This window comes from Anser brachyrhynchus (assembly GCF_964034855.1).
Source record: "Anser brachyrhynchus genome assembly, chromosome: 14".
In the NCBI taxonomy this organism is placed as follows: Eukaryota; Metazoa; Chordata; class Aves; order Anseriformes; family Anatidae; genus Anser; species Anser brachyrhynchus.
Window position 1 is genome coordinate 16,488,565 of NC_137709.1, and position 24,735 is coordinate 16,513,299.

At 37.5% G+C, this 24,735-nt stretch overlaps 1 protein-coding gene across 41 annotated transcripts in view; it reads right to left on the reverse strand.

The window, feature by feature from the left end:
- TENM2 (teneurin transmembrane protein 2) overlaps nucleotides 1–24,735 on the reverse strand; it is a 1,469,731-nt gene that overhangs the window by 477,790 nt on the left and 967,206 nt on the right. Inside the window, exon 1 of one of the 41 annotated variants that reach the window (XM_080555547.1) lies at nucleotides 13,597–13,617. The exons of the other annotated variants lie outside the window; for them this stretch is intronic. The gene's annotated coding sequence lies outside the window, so the exon portion shown is untranslated. Of the gene's footprint in view, nucleotides 1–13,596; nucleotides 13,618–24,735 lie in introns of those variants that run through there. 41 annotated transcript variants of the gene reach the window in all.

Here is a 24,735-nt window from a genome sequence, read left to right on the forward strand (position 1 = left end):
TGCATAGTATGGTTAACATTTCAGTAACACCTTAAAGCTGTTCTTAACAGCTCTGACCATTCATGACAACTTAAGTTTTAAAGAAAACAGGGTAAAAAACTTCAGGATTTGGAGACTGCAAAGATGTTGCAGTTGTGCTTTTGCCTGACTTAGCCACCTCTCTAAACTGCACTGACAGGCAAAGCAAAGGCCAGAGAAGCTCAGCAGAACTCTCCTTACTGTGTTTCAGGTATCTGTGTGCCACAGAATTATCACAGTATCTCAGAGAGGACCCGGCTCTTCCTCACCAAGTTGGCCAGCAGTCCTGTGAATGTTATCATACTATTACCTCACTCCCAGCAACTCGTGCAAGTAATCGCCTTCCCCTTGTCTCACATTATTAAGCTTGTGATACATTCCCTTTTCTTAACAGCTTATACTGATGTCTCCCTGCTTGTGTCTGAGTTGCATACAAACAGATACTGTTCTTGCTTCTTCTCTTAGGCTGGAACAATGCAGTTTCCTATTTGGGACTGAGAGGTCACCAGAGGAGAGGCATTTGTCACAGGCTGCTACCTAATTAGTGCAACAGCCCCGAACTTCCTGATGCAGCACACAGCAAACAACAGTAATTGCATCTGAAGTAGATAAAACAAGATGCTGCCTTTATGTTCCTTCTTTTTCCATTTTTTTAACTCCTCCAAAGCACTGTGATCAATAAATGTTTGATAAACACATAAAATTACTATTACTTTAACATTACACAAGACACTGTTACTGCACTTTTTTTTCCAGATGTCATGCTTACTGTATTGCTTCTTCCAGAAGGTACATAACTAAGGCTGTCAATAGGCAGCTATTCTACCCAAGAACCAGTTGTAATAAAAGCAATTTTACTGCCAAACCCTTCTCCTTTGCTTAGCTCTGTATTAAATTTCCCAAGTCTAAAACCAAAACCTTAGTGAGGCATTAACATCAGCAGGTATCCCAGTAAGCATTTACAAAGAGCCAGACCAAAATCTGGTTCATTTGAAAGAGAGTTACTGTGTAGGTTGCATTATCTGACTATTTTTAACACACACGTCATCTTACTTTGTAAGAGCCTTCCTTGCTTCATAAGTGCCTTGCAGATCAGGTGAAACGCACATCTCTCTGATAAAGGTCAAGTATACCTAGGTCTCATCTGATGCCTTTTATTTACTTACTTCTTTTGATTTTTTACTTTGCAAATTCAAATTATAGACATCTTTGGGTTTAATGGAGATTAGATTGGATTGTTCATTCATCCTGTATTAGGATTAATTAGGACCATTTTTAACCTACCAACCATTTGCAAAGAAGGATTTTAGGCTAGTTTGCATATTTGCTTTTCAGCTATATGGGTGTTACAGGTGGTTTTCAGCCTAAAAACACGCCTCTTGTGTAAAGGAGTATGGGATGGGCATAGGCAGCACTGAAAACTAGTGGTGGATAAATCACCTCTATCCTGCTTAATGGTTACTTCTGGATGAGAGAGCTTTTCCATTCTGCTCCCATTTTCTTTTTCTGTTATGTGAATGTGGACAGAAATACCAAGGCCGTGGAGCACTGTTGTACATTTCCTGCCTGTGGCCTTTCAGTCACTGTCTTATCTGAAAAAAATTGTTTTCTTAATTACTGGTGTGACAGAGTGCATCAGCTAAGCTGGCCAGTAGCTTCAGATGGCTTAAGCTACCGTGACAGGCCCTAGATACTTCACAGATTTATCCATCACTTTCAAAATGATGAACCTCTGATTCAGCTAAGCATATTAAAACATGCCAGCACATCTATTTAAATTTCAGATTTGTGGTTCTCAAAGTCATCTTGTTGCTCTATTTTCTTCTTTGTCATCTCCATAATTGGAAGACTATCCTTGATTTAAGTTCTACAAGTTTCCTTTGCCATGGAAATCAAACACAGCAAATGTTTTATGGCACTTCTTTTCTCCTTCGGTAGACTTTTTTTTAAATCAGAAATTGGGCAAACGACGTGCATGGATATGTAATCAACGGGAAAAACATTCCACCCTACAGTGGGAAAGGTAAGAGTTCCCAATCCAAACCAATGAACAACCCAGATGTTTCCAGGAAACCTCTGAGCTGGAAAGTTAAAGGAGAAGTCTACAGATAGATAATCAGAAAGGTAGAGTACCAATCAACCATGTTTCTGTAACTCAATGTAGGAAGTCCACAATGGAGGATCTAGAAATCAAGTTATTCAAAGTCAACTCTGTTTGCCGTAGAGGGAAAAGATCTTTTTTTTTTTTTTTTTTAAGGCAGAAAAATGATCTGCAAAAAATCATTAAATGGCCTAATCATAAGAGGGCCTGATAAAAATCAAGTATTGAAGTAATCATATTCCAGTTGGTCATTTTTAAAAAATTACTTATATCTAAGAATATGTTTGAAAAATTAGCTTTTAAGTCAAGCTGCTTTTAAAATTAAATGCAGGATAACATGCATGGACACAATGTACTATGCATCCTCCTCAGGGAGTACTCACCCAAGTAATGCTTAGGCGCACATACTGTGCATGGATCGCATACATTCAGAATTTTGCAGTGTGATTTTGCAGGCTGGAGCTCCCCTGTTAGCACTGTAGCCTACATGCCCTCCCTCCCGTGGGACTGGCTTGACTACAGTCACAATCTAGCCACAATTAGTAAAACCTGACTTGAGAGAGAAGGTAGCAGAAAACCTGTGAAACAGTGATCATCAGGCATATGCCCTCCTCTAGCTTACCCACTGGAACTATATTAAAATAAGAAAAAAACACTGTCACTTTGTTTCCACTTTACCTATCATTGTCTTTTTTATCTTTGACCTATTTAAAATGACTTCCCTCTTCAGAGTTCTACTGCAGGCACAGCACGCAGCAAATGGGTAATACCGCTGAAAATTTATTTCCATTGCAGGGTAATGTCACTGCTATTCTTTTATCACTTCTTTTATCAGCGAATTGCCCTTTTTTGGAGGGGGAAAGAACCTACAGAAGTCTACTTTTATGAATGCCCAAAGCCTTCAAAATTAACAGTGAGAACCTTGTGGTCACTGTATACTGCTGTCTTAAGAGCAGATGTGGCACTGTTGAGTTTTGGTATTAAGTACAGTCTAGCTTCTTTTCAGGCAAAGAACTATTTATCTACTTAACACAGAACATAGCCAACTTTTGTAAGTTTCATATATTACATTTATTTCAAAATGCTTGGCATTATTAATCCTTTTTATATTGTTAATATAAAGATTCTGCTTCAAAACCTTAGAAAACCAGAAAGTTTATTTTTTTCTCTCTTTTTTGCATTGCATGCACTGATGAACTAGCCTGCTCAGCAAGCATTTAACAGATTAGACACTTGAACATGGTTTCAGGCAATGCTCTCTCATGTTTCTGCGTATTGCCTGATAAACACTTCAAAGTAAACCGCTCATAAATATGAAATGAAAAGCCGAGAAGTCGTTATGCACAGCTTTGAGATACAAATCTCTTTATTCCCCTCTGAAGTGGAGTTTGATTGACATAATGAGTCATAGATCCTGTCCAGGGACACACTGCCTTATCCCCTTTTCCTCAGGAGACAAGGAGTCTTTAAAGAAATCCACTTCAGAACTTTCTGACAGACAGCTACAGAAAAGTTCAACACCACACAAATTTACTGTTTTGTATTAATACCTGCTTTAACAACTATGACATGTGTCAGAGATTGATTCCAAATCCACCAACAGGCCCTTACACATAAAACTCTTCACGGAGGCCAAGGCCAGGATGTACCATGTGTCTTGTTACCGCTGACATGGCCACACAGGCCCTGGACCCGCACAGTGAGGATTGGCCTCGGGGGCAGTGAGGACCCACTGGCTCGTTACCATGCCGTGCACAGCTATAGGTCCCCTTCGGCAGCGTGGTGGACAAGTGACCACAGCTCTCCCACAACAGCTATTGCTAAGCCTTTGACAAAGAAAGGGCCGAACCCTTCTGTTTTTCCTAGGCCGCTACCCAGTGCCTCATTCCCTCACGCAAGCAGCTTCGCACTGCAGAAGCGCCTCTGGCAGGCTGGTGGCACAGGCCCTGCTGCTGCCTGACCCTGACCCTTTGCCTTGGGGTGGGGGGAGAGGAGGCAGCCAGGGGACGCCACCACCCAGAGAAGCCAGTGATGCTAAGCCCCTCCTGAGAGGGCGCATTTTCCAGGTACAGACCACCTACGGTCACTCCCTGTACTTCACAAGTCTGTGTTGCGAAGGAGATAAGACTTGCAGGTGAGAAGGAATAGTCATATCATCCAGCCTGAAAAACCTCCAAAATATTAGCTTAGATATTGTTGTTAATAAATGATACCCATTTGAAAATGAGAAAAACTATGGCATGTGTAATTGTTTGTCATTGCTATTCCCCAAAAAGCCTACCTTTGAGCCACCACAGTGAAACTACTCATCAGCAGTGCTATAAACAAAATTATGGGGTAATAAATTGCTACCCTACAACGTTACATTCACAACCTGCATTTTTAGTATTTGTGAAGGTTTTTAAAATGAATACAATACATTTCTGTCTAAACTGAGATGCGACTGCTGGCACTTTATTTGCTAGCCATACTGTATGTATTAAACTATATCTTTACTGGCTTTCATCAATTGCTACTGTATGCAATAACCGTACATAACGTATGTAAGATCTACCAGTCACAACTTCACTTCCTTTTGTTGATGGTAGTGTTATTATTTATGTTAGATGAGCCATTCATAAAATTAATAATACATACATCGTTAAGACTTGAAAAAGTAACAGTAAAAAATAGCTTAATCCGCGGTGTTCAAAACGCACTCAAATTTTTATTTTGCCAATAAAAAATGTAAAGGTTAGTATCTAGAATACAGTGAAACAACAAAATAGTAAAATGAAAAAATATTAAAAGAACTGATGCGTTACACGCAAACAATGAAACATTCAGTTCTAGTTTCACAGCAGAAGACTGATAACAAGACTTAGAAGTTTAAGATCATGAAAAAGCTGCAATATGATATCACTGTGGGTCCACAAAGAGCTCTGCTGTCTCCTCCTTCCCATACAAAATCAATGACACAGATTATCAAGACATTTTTCCCTCTGAAACATGTATTTTTATAAACTTTTACTATTGCAGATTTTGAAAATTTCAAACACGTTTTCATCCTGCCAACCATACTGACAGACATTCCTCTACTGGAAATCAAAACCTAAGTGAATAAATTAAGAAACAGATACTGTGAGCAGTCTTGTTTCTCTGTTGTATTTGATCATTCACATCTCAGAAGTCAATAGCCTGCACTGGCTTTTCTAACCACCAGTAAGCAATATATATTTACATCAAAACACAAATACATCAATTACAGCAAATACTTGGCAAAATGAGAAAGTATTGAAAAAGACAAGAACTAAATCAAAGCTTATGACTATAAACAGCCATTCTTCAGTTTTGCAGTTGTTGATAATGGATTGCCCTTTCTATGTAAATCAAAAATCTCTGGCCCAAATTGCAACCACTTGTAACAACTTTGAATATTTGAGGGGAATCATTAGCATGCATACAACTAAGGAATTATGGGAAAGCGTCTTGGCGCATATCTGAAAAAACTGTCATGTACAAGTATTAATTCTTACACATGTATTATTCCAGTGTACTGTTGATAGATCATCACACTGAAAGGCAAATGAGGCATCTGAAATATTCTGAATTACTTAAAAGTCCTCACAAGATCTTCTGCAGCACTGACATTTCCTATGCAACATAACCAATATTAGATGTGTGAGAAAAAATTAATAATTCAAAGAAAACTAGACACTAAAATAAACCATCCTTTTCAATGAAAACTACATCAGAAATCCGTTTTTTTTTTTTTGGTTTTTTTTTTTGGACACTAGTGTTACATTAAGAGATTATACCTCTATTACTGAGCTTTCATTACAAGGTGTGAAATATTTTGATAGGGCTTCAAGCAGCATTAGGTATTCCGACTAGGTCCAGAAAGCACAGCTGTCAGTCATACCCCTGGCTCTGTCAGTCACTTCAGCACGCAGAAGCCAAGCTGTCTCCAGGATAAGTGCTCCTCGGAGATCTGCAGTTGCTGCTTGACCTACAGCTGAAAAGCAAGTGCTTCACTCACTAGATCTATTAGCCCTTTGACTTCATTCATTCACCAGCTAATATAAATCCATTGCTAAAGTGAGTGATTAATTCCATTTCTTTACAGAAAGTGCTAAATTTTTCCAGCCTCTAGTATGCCTATCCATGGAGGCTCCAAAACATTCATATAATTAGTTATTAAGTACAGAATTGCAGTTAGAAAACTAGTAATAGCCAGCCAGTTTTTTGAGTTTTTTTATTTGCGTCTTCACTCAAAGAACACCCTCCCTGGTTGCAGTGTAGCTTCACCCAAAAGAGACACTAAAATAACACTCATCTCTATCTATCAGTAAGTAGGTATCTCCACACTGGAAGCCTGTAAACAATAGCTCTGTTGTTGCTAATGGAACAAAACTTCTATTGAAGATGACAGGAGTTAGACGATTTAAAAGAGGGGAACAAACTCCAGAACCCTTATGCACGCACTATTGAATGCAAGTCTTTCCTGCCAGTAAGGGAGGGAACCAACAAATATTTAAAGGGACCTAGGATATCAATGTATAACAGGGAATCCTGCAGCCATTCTGACCTAAAAATCTGGGAATCTGACATTCATATTAAAAATTCAGGATATCCATGATCCATATAAGGCAGGTATGGATGTGCCATACATGGCACGAGGACAGAAATATTGAACAATGCAAGCTTCCAACCTAGAAGATGAAGTTCGATTCCAATTGATTATTTTTTCACTTATAAATAGATAGAGAAGATATATAGTCAGTTTTGATTCTGCTTTTTAAATTCAGTAAACGAGACTTATGTTAATCAAACAATTAGAACATTATCCGGACAAAATGGGGAAAAAATCTACTATGTATTTTGCAAGCATCTATAGGGATTTCCCTTCCTGCTTAAATCTCATTCTGTGGGGAGAAAAGAAAGAATAGTTTTTCACATGTTATAATCAATTCTAATTTTACATACTGGAACAATTAAAACTGTAAGAAACAGAACAGATCTGCTCATTTGTTCACCTGAATTGCCCTAAGATTCACTAGTTTTCAAGAAAGAAAAAAAACACACAGGAGAATGCATCAACGTCCCCCCTCCCCTAAAGTCTGCAAAACGTCCTTCACTTTTAAAGTCGCTGGCAATACAGGCAGTCACTCTCAAGCGTACACAGAACAGCTGCAGCTTAATTCAAAGAAATGAGCAAGAATATTTTCAACTCTGTAATTTGAAATGCATATGCTTATGGTTATGAAGAAATCTTCCCATTTATAGCATTAGCTAAATTAGCTAAAAATTAGCTAAAATTTTCTAATAGTCAAACAATCAACAATTTTGTATCTCTGACCTTATTTGAAACCTGGCATTAAATTGGAAGAATATGTTCTTGAAGTCACGTTAAAAGTAGTAAATAAATATAAGCACTTCTTTGGCTACCATTTTCAACTAAGTGCTGTAAATCTACTCTAGCACTCTCAGCTCAGGAAACAATAATTTTTTTTGGATAAAAAATGCTTATTCATATGACCTGCACCGAACAGTTAAGTCTGTGCGATGGTCTACAATAACTTGAGTTTAACAAGACTTGAAGGAGGCCTTCAAGAAGACTGCGCTTCAGTGATGGAAAGCACGAACCTTCCTAGGCAGTATGCATTGCACTATGCATTTAGCCCTCTGAGAGGTTTCAGGATTAAAAGACTATACTTACTACTATTATCATTATTATTAATGAAAAATACACATGTAAAATTAGGTTTTGAACACAATGTTTTATAGTCCCTATTTGTCTCTGTGGACATATGCCATAATGGCTTTAACAGACCTTTAACACTCACAGACTAATTAATCTTTACACTCAGGACTCAGCACTGGGTTTTATTCAGTAAGGAGCAGAAAATAGCATCTGTGGATTGGGCTTGCAAGGTCCACTGCATGAATAAATCGACAGGCTACAGGAAGAGTCAGTATTAAACAGCTCCTCTCCTCCCCTCAGTACTCCTCTAACAGCCTTCGCCAGCCACTGAAGCTTCCCTTTGCAAACTTCCTACATACAATTTATTTTTATTTCCTAAAGCGACTCTTTTCAACCTTACAGAGACTCAGTCTTCCAAGTACAATGACAATGATAGAAAAAAATATTACAGGGACTAGATATCACTTTAAAATATAACTGCATTTCCAACACAACCAAAGTATGCACCAGAAAATTCAGCTTTCTTATGGAGAGCACAAACGAAGCATACAAATTAATAGACCCAAGCAATTCATCAGAAAAACCTTTAGGCTTCCATTTCAAACTCAAACATGCTCTAAATATGGAAAAGCAGAGGGAAAATATTCGACTAAAAGAATGGAGAAGAGAATATACACCATGCCATTTCTTAATAGAATAAGCTCAATCCTTACTCCTGTTAAAACAATTTTAAAGAGATCGTAAAAGAACATGCATATAGGGGTAAATTTCCCTCATCTCAGGTACATGATACAGTTATAGTCAAAATACCATACTTGCAATATTGCCTTACTTTTAGCTATAAAGCCAGGCAACCAGAACACCATTTTCAGTTACAAAAAATAAAGTGGTGTTTACTAGTCAGGCTTCACTGACTGAGATTTCAAACAGATGAAATTATTAAGTATTTTAATCGTCTTTTCTAGTATAACTATAGGGAAACCCTGGTAACATTATGAAACTCAAGAACATATGTTTTACTCTATTAAGCTAAGTTTAAGAGTAGCAAACTACTTCTTTTATAAACAAAACTATATTAGGAAACAGCCCTTGTGAACTGCAGAACAAAAAGCAGTAACAATGGCAGTCCAGCACTCATTGTGGAGTCAAAAATGACTCCTTAGATTGTGGTTTTATCAAGGAAGATCACGATTTAGTAACAGTGTATTTCTTACAATAAAGCATTTATTTTCCCTGTGCCTGCAGCAAGGTATTTGTCAGATTAGCTCTTTTTCCCTTGTAGTTGTTGGTCACTTGTTTAATGAGTCTACTTTTCACAGCAAAGAGCTATTAATTAAGGTCCAGTAGCAGGGCTCAAGTCTGCACTTGTTAATGGCTGGACAGACCCAAGTAAAAACATGTCTACTCCTACACCTCGGTCTATTTTCCTTACTCCCCTTGTTTTTCTTCACTCGTTGAAGCACATTTTCAGTCTCCCTTCATAAATTCCACAAAACCCTCCCTTACCAATGAGCCATATTCTGCTCTCAAGCCACCTCTAACTGATTTCTCAGCCTGGCAAAGGGAAAGGGAGGCGAATAAATCAGCAGACAAAATCCTCTTGTCTGCCACTGTTTGATCAATGGCTGCTTATGTTTTTATCTCCCCAAACATTTTCCCATTATAAAAAGGGAAGGCTAGTAATGCTCTGTGCATCAGGATATATGAAAAAAGACTTCAAAATTTAATTGGAGTTTATGGGGACTCAACCTTGTGAATTACACTCAGACAAAAAAAAAAAAACTGAAGTCATTTCTATTTGATTTCAATCCCATTTATGTATGACAATATCTGCTATGTTAAGAGATACTGACAATAACAGTCCAGACGAAATAGCAAGCACGTGAAACTGGCAGCTGGCTCTCTTCCCACCTACCTGCAATCCTCTCAAGTGGGGGAGGAATGCTAGCAAACCCCACATAAATGTCCTCTCAAGTTTAAGAATTAAAAGAAACCCCAACATTAAAATGAAAAAAAGAAAAAAAAGGAATCCAACAGATTAGTTTTGCCTATGATTAATCAGTTGCTCAAAGGTCACAATTAGGCTGGCTTCCTAATTGGAAAGACATAATGCATAGGTTTTAAAAGCAGTATGGTGTAGAAATAGTCATTCTGTGAACTGCTCTATCACATTCATCATTAGCATTATTGCATTCCTAGCCCTGTCCATAAGAAAAGTGCAAGAAAAATGCAATTCCAGAACAAGAAAGACTAGAAAAAGCTGTTGAATAATTCCAGACTATTGGCCCACTTCATCAGAAAACACAAATAATGATCCACAACACACCACTTACATACGGCTTGAAAGGTATGGATGGGCTCAAGACAGAAAAGCAAAGCTGCTCAGGGTTAAAAGAGAAACCTACCTATTACAGCCCCTACTGCCACCGCCTTATCTTCACTGCGATGCAGTTTTGTGGCTAGGAAAGAAAAAGCTAATGGCTTCTGTGAATTGAAAACTGTATTACATACAAGTTAAAAGTATCGTAGGACTGGATCTAGATGGTATCACATGTGCCTTGATTCCTTTTACTTCATATATGTGAAATGAAAAGAGACAGTGACCCTGGAACCTAAATTTGTTAATGGCACCTCCAAACTGGAATACTAACCTTTATTATTTTTTTTTCAGCTAGAAAAGAAATAAATGATAAATTACAACATGGAGGGCATAGCAGAGGACTCTGAATCATGTTTCTTCATGTTGTTACATCAGTTATGGGGGGAAAAAAAGGCATTATCAAATGCATAGTAAAATAGGTCAGATCATTTGTTCTTCACAGTACAGTGTCATTAAACTTTTCATTTATATTCAACAATTAGTTTTATTCAGAACTAACCACATTATTATTTGGAAACTTCTGAACACCATGCTCTCCCCCCTCGTTCTGTGATATCGGTTTGGTAGCTGAGTGTCATTCACAGCCGTGGCTTTGATATGGGAACAGGAGCTTGCCTTCACTGGGACTTCTGCATTGAGTAGATACCTTAAAATGATTGATAGCCAAAGTCTTTATAAAACTGATTTCTCTCTTTAAATACAACCAGGTAAAAATTTAACTGTACAAGCCCAGAAATGTTAAGAAAATTTGAAGATTAAACTAATAAATACAGCTATATGGGAACTTCGGTTTTTAGAAACATAGTAGCTTAACTTCAATGTAATGGCTTCCAAAATCAATTAATGAAACTGAATTAAGTTGACTAAAATTCTGAATAAGAGCGCCTGCAAAGAGAATTAAATCAGTTTAGCCACTATTTTTAAACCACTATGATGACTTTTTTTTCGTCAGTGTCTTCATTTAGATACGCTTACAGTTTAATTTTCTTGGAGGCACTGATAATTACAAGTATTGTCTCTACATAAAACATTTTGACTTTTATGAACAGATTTTAAATTACTTATTTATGTATGGATGGGTTTGTTTTGTTTAACCATGCACATTTAAAATTACCTGGAATTCAAAATAGCTCTTGCATGCATAAAGTTCTGTGAATTCTAAAGACTTCATCAAGCACTTTATAGTTACCTGAGGGGAATTCATATTTTCCTGCTTTCTGAAAATAAATGGGTCGAAGAACAAACTCCTATCCTCCATGAACAGATGAGGCTGGGCAGCCACACATATAAACTATACTTATACTACATTTAGCATTGCCCACATTTAATCTACATCATGCTTTGCAAGTACAATGAAGTATCATATAGAGGAGAGTTGTGGAAGACACTCGTAGCCACTTGTTACCCCCCGTGCTACAGACAGGAAAACAGAGCTCATCAAAGAGTGGTTGCCTGAAGATGTAGGATTATTGGCCAAAGTACAGCTAGAACTCAAAGTCTGTGTGCAAACTATTTTATATCAAGGTTGGGTAGATAATTCTCTAGAAGGCGTTATTTAATTTTGACAGCAGAGAGGTGCACTGAATTTCAGAAAAACAAACAAAAACAACAACAAAAAACCTTGAAGCAAGTTGATTTTCAATAAATACAATAGAAGATTTACATTACTTAGAAGGATGAAATAATCTGAATAACCGAGTCGTGAATTCTTAGCTTTTTTTTTTTTTTTTGCTAAACACTGTAAATATTGCATAGGGGACTTCAAATTATACTGGCGCCAGCAATATAAACCAATTGTTATCAGTATCAGTACTGCAAAGAATCAAGTGCACAACAGCCCGCTTGAAACAAGATTTTTTTCTCCTACACTGCAACCACAAAAGCACTCATCCACTAGAATAAATGAAAATCTCTCAGATTTACACCAAAACACTGGCTGGAATATTTGTACCACAGCTTCCAAATGTAGATTTATTAAACAAATGGGAAAGGGACTATACCATGCCATGGTAAATACTTTTTTCTTCCCTCATTATACAAAGACATCCATGCTCAGCTCAGGGGCTGCATTTTCTGCTACCTCTTCTTAATGGGAAGCTGATTTATGATTAGATCTCCTGACACAATGGGACATAGCAAACATGAGAGGATTTCTGTAGAGATTGAGGTAACGTTTCTTCAAAAATACCCTTCAGAGTCTCAAGAAAACCCGCTGTCTCTGGAAGAGACCCTGAATAGTGAATCCTAAGTTTAACCAGGAAGGCAAAAGTCTTCTCAAAACACACACAGTCAAGTAGTATTTACATTTTATGAGTCACCACAGTGACAAAATGAACTTTGATTCACAATGAAAGACCATAGTTGTCAGTGACTTCTGAAGTCTTATTCCTGTTTATAAGTCAGAGCTATACTCCTCCTAAGAATTTTGGCATTTTTTTTTTCTTCCCTTCTTCCTTTAATTTTTGTGTCTTTTCATTTCACCTTTCACCTCTAAATTGTGAGAGTCTTGTTCATAATCCAACACGGTTTATCTTAGAGCCTACCTTTCCCATTTCTTGGACTATTTTTTCCTCTTCCCCCAATCCAGCAGTGTCAGACTTCTTTATTAAATAAATTATATTAATAAAGCTGTCAAACTGCTTGAACATGAGTAATTCCTATGTTAATAAAACCTAGTAAAAGCGTGTCTTTGACTTCACCTTCATCTTTTTAAATTCTATTTTGTAACAACAAATAAAGCACTCTAAGCCTTATTTTTCTAAATGATTATTACATTTCTATGATGGATAAAGGCAATATGTATTTGCTAGCAACACTAGAAAATTAGATGAAGGCAAGACACATGGAATTAACTGAAGTGAAATTCTCCCTTGTGATAGATGGCTTAAAGTTTCGCTTATCTGAAAAGTTTGTTTAGAATCAAAATAATTTTTGGTTAGTTAAGTATCCATACTACGTAGAAAACACCTAAGGAAGAAAAAACAACACTGAAAATATTAGCTAATGTAAATAAAAATGGATTACTAATCTAAGTGCAAAAACAGTTTTTTTTTCCTTTTTCTGCTCACAATACTATTCATGCCCTTAAGCAACTCACTTAATCTTTCTCTCACGCGCTTTGTCTGTAAAATGGGAATGAACCCAATGTAATTTATCCCAATGGTATAATATGTGAGTTAGAGTAAGACAAAAAATAACAAAATTCAAATATCTCATAATTATTTAAATAGGATTTGGTACATCAGGATGACATATAATCTCAGCTTTTATTCTTTTCAGAAAAAAAGAAAACTATGAATTACTTAAAACATACATTTTCCACTCTCAAGCATTCAACAGAGTCTTTTCTTTCCCCCATTTTATATCATTTTCAGCAACGTAAAAGATGAAGTAAATGCATTTCAAGTTTTTTACCTTAGACTTTATATCTTCAGTAACTTTTCTCGTTTACCACCTTTTGCTGCAAATAAACATGCATATCAAGACAAGTTCATTATCATTTAGAGGCCTGTTAAAAAGAATAAAGAATTGCACCTTAGAGTGCCCTGGATTATCTGATTACTAAAATGAGTACTGAATAATTTTATAGTTCATAATAATTAGTTTGCTTTTCTTACTTTCTAATCAAAAAGCTTTGCCTCTTAAGTAAATAAATGTAAAGTAAATAACTTGCCTCTTAAGTAAATAAATGCTCATTGTCAAAAATACCATCACGTTTGTTTCCCAGAAGTAAGAATGCTGTCTAAATAAATAATATGACTACATAAAGAAAACTAGGATACAAATGCATTTTGGTGCTTCCATATATAGCACACCTGGGAACTATAGTTGAAAAATTACTCTTAGCATATAACAGTCCTAATTCAGAGTAAAACTCCATCTGCAACTTACAAATCTATAAAAAAAAAATCCATTATTAATACATTTCAAATGTTTGTATAAAACATTGGAGAATAATATATTACATTCTCCTGGAACAAATAAAACCAAGCTTAGCATATGATAGTCCTGCTGAGATGAAATTTCACATCACGTTAGCAGACTGACAGTTGCTTTACATGCAGTCCCAACGCAGAATAGTAAAATGAACAGTGTTCAAGTACATCAAAAACAGTGGTGGCCAAATAGTCACAGAATCATTGCAAGCAACTATTAATGTCACATTAAAAACTGTAAAAATTACAATGGATGCTTCTTATAGTGAACTCAGATACACTGTGGATATTAATTATTAAGAGCTAAAAAAAAAAAAAAGAAGGCCAGAGGGGAAGAGTTATGTCTAGCTATAGTCCCTGCAGCAGCAACATACGTTAAGCTCAGTAGTCTCGCTGAGTTCAGTAACAGACATGACAAACATGCAAAAACTTAGGAAGGGAAAGATATCAGAAGAGCGATTCAAAATCTACAGAAACCTATGGAAACACCGTCCATTGACTTCAGCATTGCCTGAGCTTGAGAAGTGCACTGAGTTAGGTACTACACTATAACTCTGCATCCAGTAAACACAGATAACTCATTTTTTTCTGTGGCCTTGATATTATATTTAGAACTGCACTAAAGCTATCTATAAATCATTTTTAAGCATATTCTTCAGAATACTCAATTGTGGACATTTTATGCTGCATTTAATTATCAAGGTAGCAAAGCACAACTTCTATTAGTAGGATGAGATAATGATGGTGGAAAGTACACAATGATAAAATTGCTGTTATGACAAATTTATGTTTGGTATATTTGTTACCCATAGCTCAAATGCAATTATAAAGAGAGTAAAATACGTGGATCTGCATTTCTTTTTTTTTTTAAATAATAAAAAAAAGTTGGCAACAAACCAGTAAAATTTTCCACTTGTAACACTTCAAAGAACTAATTTTTATGTTGCTTTTCATTACATGTGAATTTATGGTGTACTTTTAAATGCACTTGGAAATTTAAATAATTTTTTTAAAAATCTAATTTCTGTAAAGAGGTGGTCACAGAAATCCTTATCCTATGAAATAACAATGTCATCCTATAAAGAGTATAAAGAGTCTAAACTTTCAAAGTTGAAAAAACAGAGTTACAAAATATTACATAAAAAATGTATGCAGTTCACTTACTAACTGTTTCATGATTTTTTGCTTTATTTATGCCATTTTTACTTTCCTAGTCTCCAATTTTCTTTTTGATCCAAATCACTTTTGAAAGTTCTACTATGATTTTCTGGAAAACAGAAAAACAAGATGTCAAAGTAACATAAACAACAATGCTCTTCTCACCCAGCAGCAAGACATGCTGGAACTTCATCCAGCTATGAAAACAAAAAACTAGTCTTCACATTGGTGCTCTCCCCCATGGGCAACCTTAGCAGGTCCAGTTTTAAGTTCAGAGTATTTTAATCTACCGGCATTTCAGTGGGCAACTTATACTTATCCCATAGAACATACAATGACCTGGAAGGTGAAATCATCATAATTACTTCATAATATTTTGATATTTTGTTTGATGCCTCAATATTCTATAATATGCATTCTTTGCTGACAAAAATTGGAAAAACACGTAGTGCTTGTGAGACATTTGATTCTGTTCATCACTTGAGCATTCCTCTTAAATTCCTATTTAATGATCTAATTAATTCATAGTTAATAAGGAAAGCTTTTTCCTGCGTTCTACTTAGTTGGGCAAAACTGCTTTCCAAGATGCCAGCAAGCATCCAGCTGCCCCACAGCCCACACCTTGTACCCTGCCATCACACCTGCAAATCTGGTCGCAGCACGCTGCTGCGCTCGTTGGTGACTCCAGGCAAGTTGCTTCCCCTTGCCTCATTCCTCCTTTCTCACATAATTCTGCAGTTCCTGTTTATAAAAGCCCTCTCATGCTCACAGGCAAAGCCTGCTATGTTAAAAACTACGCACTATTGTGAAAATTGTACATTTAACATATGGTTATTTTGCAGTCTTGTACATCTCATATAGATGGGAACTTGACTATAATGGCATTTCAGAGCAACTGCCAGTTAACCAGTGCTTTTTCCTTCAGTCAGTCTGTGGTTTGAAAACATTAAATAACCACTATATGGCAATATGAATTTGAGAGCTTTTGTCCCTCAAGAGCTGATATTGTATTTGCATTTGTAGCCTACACACTTCTTAAGGACACCACTGAACTCAGGAATTACTAAAAAGGCTTTGTATTGAGCTAGGATTTCGTAAGGAAAGCCATTTTCCACTTTTTTTTTTTCTCTCCAAATTAACACAAAAGCCAAATGACAATTTAAGAGTGCTGGCAGCAACATTGTTTGGAAAAGCTCATTAACTCTTCTTAATTTGGAAATTCACAAGCTGAAGAAGAAAAGACGGAAATGTGTGTTCTCTCTTTCTCACAGTATGTCTCTTCCATTGTGCCGAATATACTGAGGGTAACAGGGACATATCTGAATTTGGGAGCTAAATACAGTTCAGTTGCGTCACCTTCAGGTAAATAAAGCCAATCAGATACATTTCAGCCATCCTTAAGCATAGGTTGTGTGATATGTATTAAGAGCAGAGGAAGAATTAGAAGTTTGAACATCTATTTTATTTGCCAACACCACCCCTAACTTCCTCTGAGTTGGTCCACGGAAACCTCTGGGAACACAGTCTCCCTCGTGCCTTTCTCCTGACATTGTCAGATAATGCTTCCCAGGTTGTACAATAGATCATCTGTTTTCCTGGCTTACACTTCCCAAAACTAACACGTATTTCTGACCATGGAAGAAGACATCCCAACCAGAGAGTGAAGGAGGAGGAGTTACAGCAGAAGGCTGGCAGGGCAGGTTTCTGGTGCAGCTGCACAATTCAGCCTGCGGCCCGTCAGATCCCAGCTGCCCCACTTTCATGCCACTTCTCTCTCAGCCTCCCTCTTCCCAGCTGCTCCCCTCCCCAAAACCCTTTGTTAATCCTTTTCCAATCCTCAGGCTCCACCTTCCCTGTCCCAGAGGTCGGGCTGCCATATTCTGCTTGGCACCTTCTGTTCGGCCTGGACGCTGTCCTGGCCTACTCTGTACTTCACCCTGCTCCCGCTGCTACACACGGGCACCTTTCCCTGCCTGCCCAAAGAGCTGCACAGCCACACTGAAGCCCCCACACCTCTTCCTGGCTTTCTCCTCTTCTCCTTCACCTAACAACAGCCGAGGGGTGCCAGGGGTTCAGAGCTGCCTCCTGAGGTCACAAGACGAAAGCAGTACACCTGCAGGGCCTGGCCCCAGCCTCACCCACCGCTCTGCCCTGGCCCCCACGATCTGGGGGGTGCGCACTCTCACAGGCAGCACCGAGGCACACAGCATTTGCCTGCACTGCTGAAAGTACCTGTGTCACTAATCATCTTCAGGGTACTGACTCCATCTCCACCCACGCTATTGGCTTCCCCTAGTTGTATTTTAATTCTGTCTCTAGCAATTCCTCTACACAGGCAAGAAACTAAACCCAACCTTGTATTATCATGGCCAGCTGATGCTCCTGAGCTGTGCAGAGCAATGCCACTTGGCACTATATTACTCATCCTTTCCCTTTCCCAGTTGGTTTAGCTTCACTAGGAAGTGTTGCTTTATAGGATTTTAAAAGCCTCTATTTGCAAGAATCAATCTGCACTGGTTAAATGCCCTTAAGAAAGGACAACTAGCAACAACTATCATGAAAAAATCATGGAACTTGTTGTTGAATGCAGGGGAAAAAATACACAAATGCATTCAAAATATTTGCCAAGAATCAAAAGATTCTTACAAAGAATTCCTTAAAAGAAAAAATAAAATAAAATTGACACTACCACCTGCATATCCAAAAATATCTGCGGATTTCAACAGAAACATAAAATTTCAAGCATAACAGACTCCTTGACAGTAAGACAAGAAGCCACTTTGTACAAGTACCTTCTCTCTCCCCTCATCAGCATTTAAGATTACGCTGTATGTTAATTTACAGCCTCAAGTCATCAGAGGTTTAAGATAGCCCATATAAAGATGTTTTTAAGCAGAACACAAGGAAGTTAAATGATAAGGATACACAGTTTGCCCTCCTACACAATAAGGTCTACTTAGTACTTTGGCTGCTCAAACTGCTATCAGGCTTCCTTTCTTTGTTTTTTTGCTTGTTTGTTTTGTGGCTGCCAAAGATCACATTGAACATTAAAACAAAATATTCACATATTTGAGCTGCTGACAACAGAAGAATGCCTTTTAATAAAAAGGCTGTAGGAAAGTAAAGTTTGTGGAGAGCTTCAGCTCAATTTCACCCTTGGTCTTGAAAGTTAAGGTGATAAAGGCCCTTTTCGATATATCACCTCTATGTGGAAAATTTCTCTCATGTGAGCAAACAATAAATGAGGTATTCATTTCAAACCTCTCATTACATATGAGTAAATTATAAAGTTAGACTTAGTGTAGGTTTTAAACATAATAGGAACAATATTTCTTAGTAAGAAAATAAAAAGCACGCTTGATATTCGCTATGCTACCAAGTAACTACAAGCTAATGGCTTGCGAAGTAGTCATATGACTCCAGAGACAGAGATTCTAAATCCTATTCTGAAAAACAGTACTGTAAACATGTGCAAGGGCTTAATTTATTCAATTGTTTGGTGGAAACATACTACACGTTTTGGTAACAGCAAATGTTTTTACATGCTACCATATTTTCTGTCCTGTAGAATGTTAACCTAAGTCACACAAAGAGGATCTAAAGCAAATTGCTCTCGATTTAAGCCATTTGTTTAATGTTTGCACATTCCGGGTGTGAAAGCAAGTATGTGTGCCTTTCCCATGCCTGACAAATATACTAATTACTGTAATTTATCTTTTATTTTGAAGATAAAGTTCACAAAGAAAAGGAAGGAGAAAAAGACTATCAACTTCATCCTCTGCAACTACAGTTAAACAATGAGGATACAAAAATAGTGATACTGGGGTAAATATCTTCTAGAACAGCAATCAAATATGTTAGGAAAAATAATTTTTAGGGAAACAAATTTGAATCTAAAGTAAATGCTTGTTCTGACAATCTACTACTCAACAGCTGAACAGCTGAGCAAATTAATACTTTAGATTCAATAATTGTATCAGTACTATTAAACAATATTTGTATAGTTTACAACACAATATTACAACTGTGAAAATTACCTCTTAATTTTGGGTTTCCTTAATCTGCCAAGCCATTCTATTTATTCTAAGTAGGTCCTACGCATAGATACTCTATCTTGATCTACATCTAATCATCACGTTTTGGAATTCCAAAATTTCTCCTTCATAAATATCACATATGTATGGTAAGAGGACAGGTTATCACACTTCTGGATTTATTTTTTTTAATTAAGAAATGATTACTTTTTCCTTAAATGGTATACTAACATCCTCAACAGTAAGTGAGACACTGGAGAAAAATCAGATAAATCCTATCACATTCTGTTCTTGCAGACTGTAGAAAAAATAAGTAAACCTGTAGATCAACAGAAAATTCACAATAAAACAATACATAAGAGGAATTTCATTAATAAAAACTGCTGCACTGATGTCCACAAAAAACACCACCTAGAGAACCCACTTTGAGGGACAGATATACTTGGATCAAAGTATAACACTGTTATGCTGTCCAAAACTAAGGGAAGATGAATTTAAGAGACTGAATTTAAGATGGAAAAGTCTGCCAGGCAGTAACAGCTTCTAAGAGTTACAAAGTCAACAAACAAGCATAAAAAGCAAAGCTGACATATTTGATAATCACAAGGCCTGCTTATTCTAAGCATCCTCTCCATTACAGTCATTTTGGATTACACAAAGTGAAAGGCTGGTTTCGGGAAGCGCAGTATTACAGTACCCGCCTCAGTTTCTACACCGTTGACTTCTCAAAGCTTCCTTACATGTAATGGAGTCTCCTCAACTTCCCACCTGGGCAAATACTTGTGGGAAGAAAAAGCAGTTTCAGAGCTTCCAACGTGCACGATGCACATCCCCTAACCGTGCTGCGGCTCAGTGCAACATAAGAACTCAGAAAACAGGTCACAGCAGTATGTCATTGGGGAAGTTAGGCGTTTTCTTTATGGATCAGTTCTAAACAAGTGAAGCCTTACCTGTGCAATACCAAGTCCCAAAGGCAAACTGTTGCAGGAAGTGGATTTTTCCAAAAAAGACTAATATATTAAGCCAGTACCTCATCTATATCACTTTGCCACAAATGCAACAAAATAGCCGCTGAACAGTAACAAAAGCTTCATTAGTTTGTTAATAATAAAAACAAGCACAAAGGTTTATTTTACTTAAGAAGCAGTAGAGAAGTGGGCAAACAGATAAGAGATTGTTGCACTGAATCAACAAGAGAGAACCATATAACTGAAGTACTGAAGACACCTAAACCACAATCTGTTGTGTACATGCTGATTTCAGAAGGCAAATAACATTTGATTTTTCTGTGCTGTGTTCTGGTTGAATTGTCTACTTTCGAACATCTTAAATACAAGTACAGGCTTTTAGTCTTTTATCAACACCATAACATACATTTTCAAATCCCTCAAATTGAATGTTCTCTCTTCAATTAGAATCCTGCTAGATCTGTAGGCAGTCTTATAAACCACTTTAACCTTATTTTAATTTTTCATTACAAAAATTAGAACTACTCATTATCTTAGGAAGACATAGCATTACAACTGTGATATATCAGTTCTCATTTTATCAGTAAAATGCTTTGTAAACTCAGTGCTTGAAGCAGATATTGGTAATAATGTCTGGTGAGTTTTATTTTTGTATTTGCACAAAAATAAAACTTCAGAAACAAACCTAATGAGAGCATGTGCTTAGTTGCTTATCCATACATACTCTACTCACTCTCATGCTATGTTAAAATCAGTGTCAAAACATAATTGTACCAAATTTAGCACTTGTTAAAATCTAAAACCCAAACCCAGAAAACAAGAAACCATCTAATATGACACCCTCCCAACACCTTGTTAAGACTACCGAAGAAAGAGTGACATCCAGGCTATCGCTTTCCATTTAGTAAACATTTAGCATATCGTGAATAATACTTATTGGGGAAACTAGTTTCCTGTAGATGTTAAGCACTATTTTAGCTTTGCTTCAATTCTGTTCTGATGCCTAGAAAAAACTCCAATAGACAATTGGATATTGCCATGAAAACAAACTGAATATCACTGAAAGATGTTTTTCTGGTCTTTATACTACACTAAATATTTTCAAATAGTAATATTGTATTGATTATATTTCAGCTTAACCTGCCATCTTTAAAACACAGTAATCAACTGGAAGTAATTTAAAGAAAGCTAGAATGCTGTGCTGGACCTGTTACAGGTCATTAGCTTCAGGGAATGAAACGTGATTTTTTTTATTTTTAAGCCTCTGTCTTAAGTAGCAACACATTATTGATAATTATTGGAAAGAAAATTACCAATACTGGGGTTATCAATACTTACACCAATTGATGTTTTTAGGTGATTAATGTACCTGAGAAGACTAAGTCATACTGAACCAAGTCATTGTGCAGCTGAGCACTTACTGTTTCATATAATCAAAATTTAAACTTGTTTTTAGGTAGCAGTAACCACAAAACTTAGTAATTTCCATGTAAAAACAGATCAAATGGTAATCGTTCAGTTTTGGGCCCCTCGCTACAGGAAGGACATGGACGTGCTCGAGCGAGTCCAGAGAAGGGCGACGAAGCTGGTGAGGGGTCTGGAGAACAAGTCTTACGAGGAGCGGCTGAGGGAGCTGGGCTTGTTCAGCCTGGAGAAGAGGAGGCTCAGGGGCGACCTTATCGCTCTCTACAGTTATCTTAAAGGAGGCTGTAAAGAGGTGGGGGTTGGTCTGTTCTCATACGTGCCTGGTGACAGGACGAGGGGGAATGGGCGAAAGTTGCGACAGGGGAGTTTTAGGTTGGATGTTAGGAAGTACTTCTTTACCGAAAGGGTTATTAAGCATTGGAACGGGCTGCCCAGGGAGGTGGTGGAGTCACCATCCCTGGAGGTCTTTAAAAGACGTTTAGATGTAGAGCTTAGCGATATGGTTTAGTGGAGTACTTAGTGTTAGGTCGGAGGTTGGACTCGATGATCTTGAGGTCTCTTCCAACCTAGAAATCTGTGATACTGTGATACCTTCGTCACACAGAAGGCTGAAAATAAACACCACCTCCTGATGGTAAATATTTACATTTTTTAACATTAGACTCTTTGTATTTTACTGTTCTCCTGTAATCTGTCTCATACAAGTATCCTATTATTTCGATAGCTTATGAAAACATTTGATCTGAGTAAGGAAAATAGAGCTAGCACCATAGAACACAATGACAATTACACAGAGCTCAGAGAACACAACCATAAGCAAGACAACAGGTACTGATTTCAGTATTAAGCATCAGGAATATTTTCAAATATAAAATTCACTTTATAACTTGTAGCTTTTGATCCAAGTTTAGAAAATGGCCGGGCTCTTAACTACCTTGTTTTCCTTAAAATTTCCTTAAGCAGTTATTTCCTCTTTTCTAGACTTGCTGAAATTAAGCTAAAATTACATCTCTTACCTTCTTTTTCACTGCATTAAGTAGGAGATCTGTGTTTTTGTGGCTTCCTGCATGAGACTTCTGCAACCTTTTTGACAAGGTTCTACCCCATACAAATATCTGAGACCCATTTTGTATCTTGTATAAGAAATGGCATTCCTTAGAGAGGCTTTTCTCCAAACAGTTTTAAAAGATATCTTTTGATTATGAATTGAACAGGATGTAGGGATTGCCACCAGAGGATGAGTAGGAATCACAAACAGCTATAACCCAAATATTCTAAGGAAATGTAAGCAAGTAATTACTAATAAAACTGCTTACATTCATGGAACTTGTTTGGCAACAGCAGTATACCATAAGGAAAGCTGCTACAATTCATAACAGCATCTTGTAATAAAACAGCTTTATGCATCCCTCTCAAACTGTTTAGTGCTCAAATCTCATCAGATGGCTGAGTAAGCATTACACTTTGGGACAGTAAATCTCTGTTTCCAATATGGTCTACATTCACAGACATGTACTGTTGCATTTGCTGTAAGACACTTCCAGCTAAGCACGCATATAAAAAAAAAATAGCAATATATGAAAATATCTGCATGCTATTTTGCCTAGTCAGTTATCTAGGCTGAAAAAACAATAGGAACCTTGAAGGACCAGCAGCTCAACAGCTACTCACTTCTACCAGAAAAAGCTAATCTGAAGTTTGGGTTTATAAACATGCAAGTAATATCAAAGAGTTATCTTTATACATGTCACCGTCAATATACACATCTTTATCCACATAACTGAGGCATATATAGGATTGCAATGACACATTCTGCTTGCTCTAGAGAAAAATGAAAAGAGAGAAAAGGGCTTAGTAAAGAGCAGCAAATCTGATTTCATGACCAAAGATGATACTTTACAGGCAGATGCTCAAAGAGCTGTATCTATTTATCTGTATAGATATACGGATAGCTCATAGAAAAGAAGACTGGCTCAACTGCAGCATGTAATTGAGTCTGTAAGGAAGAAACACTGAGTATTACGGATGTTCCAATAAAACAGAAAAGGACATCGCCAGACCTAATGGTTAGCAGTTGAAGCCACTTTCCAAAACCAAATGAGAAGATGTCATCTGGTTTTAACATGGAGGTAGACTTCCCACAGAAGCTAGCCAGTGGAAAGAAACCATGGATTTTTTGCCTACTGTTGTTTTCAAGACTCGGCAGTTTGACCCAGGTAAGAAAGACACATGGTACTCTAAGGAAGAAAGAAGTTTTGGGTGTTTCTTTCTTTTTCTTTTTAACAAAGTAATTGTGTGTATTTGAGTCCTGTCACAATATTCGGAAAGCTTCTAAAATTGCATAATCCCCTTGAGGTGTCAGGATAACAAACAGAAATAAGAAAACTAATATAGTAATCATCACAATAGACAACTGGTGGTCCACAGAGTCTAGAATTTAATCCTCAACAATAGTAAGAGATTTGTATCTCCAAATTTGTATATTTAATTTTTTACATTTAAATTTCTATACTCCAGGTGAGGCCTGACCAGGGCAGAGTAGAGGGGAGAATCACCTCCCTTGACCTGCTGGCCATGCTCCTTTTAATGCATGCCAGGATCCCACTGGCCTTCTTGGCCACCAAGGCACACTGCTGGCTCATGGTCAACCTGTCGTCCACCAGGACCCCCAGGTCCTTCTCTTCAGAGCTCCTCTCCAGCAGATCGTCCCCCAGCCTGTACTGATACGTCTGGATGTTCCTTCCCAGGTGCAGGACTCTACACTTGCTCTTGTTAAACCTCATTTGGTTTCTTCCTGCCCATCTCTCCAGCCGGTCCAGGTCTTGCTGAATGGTAGCACAGCCTTCTGGCGTGTCAGCCACTCCTCCCAGCTTTGTGTCATTGGTGTACTTGCTGAGGGCAGACACTATTCCCTCGTCAAGGTCGTCGATGAAGATGTTGAACAAGACCAGACCCAGCACCGACCCTTGAGGAACGCCGCTAGTCACAGGTCTCCAGCCGGACTCTGCGCTGCCGATCACCACCCTCCGAGCT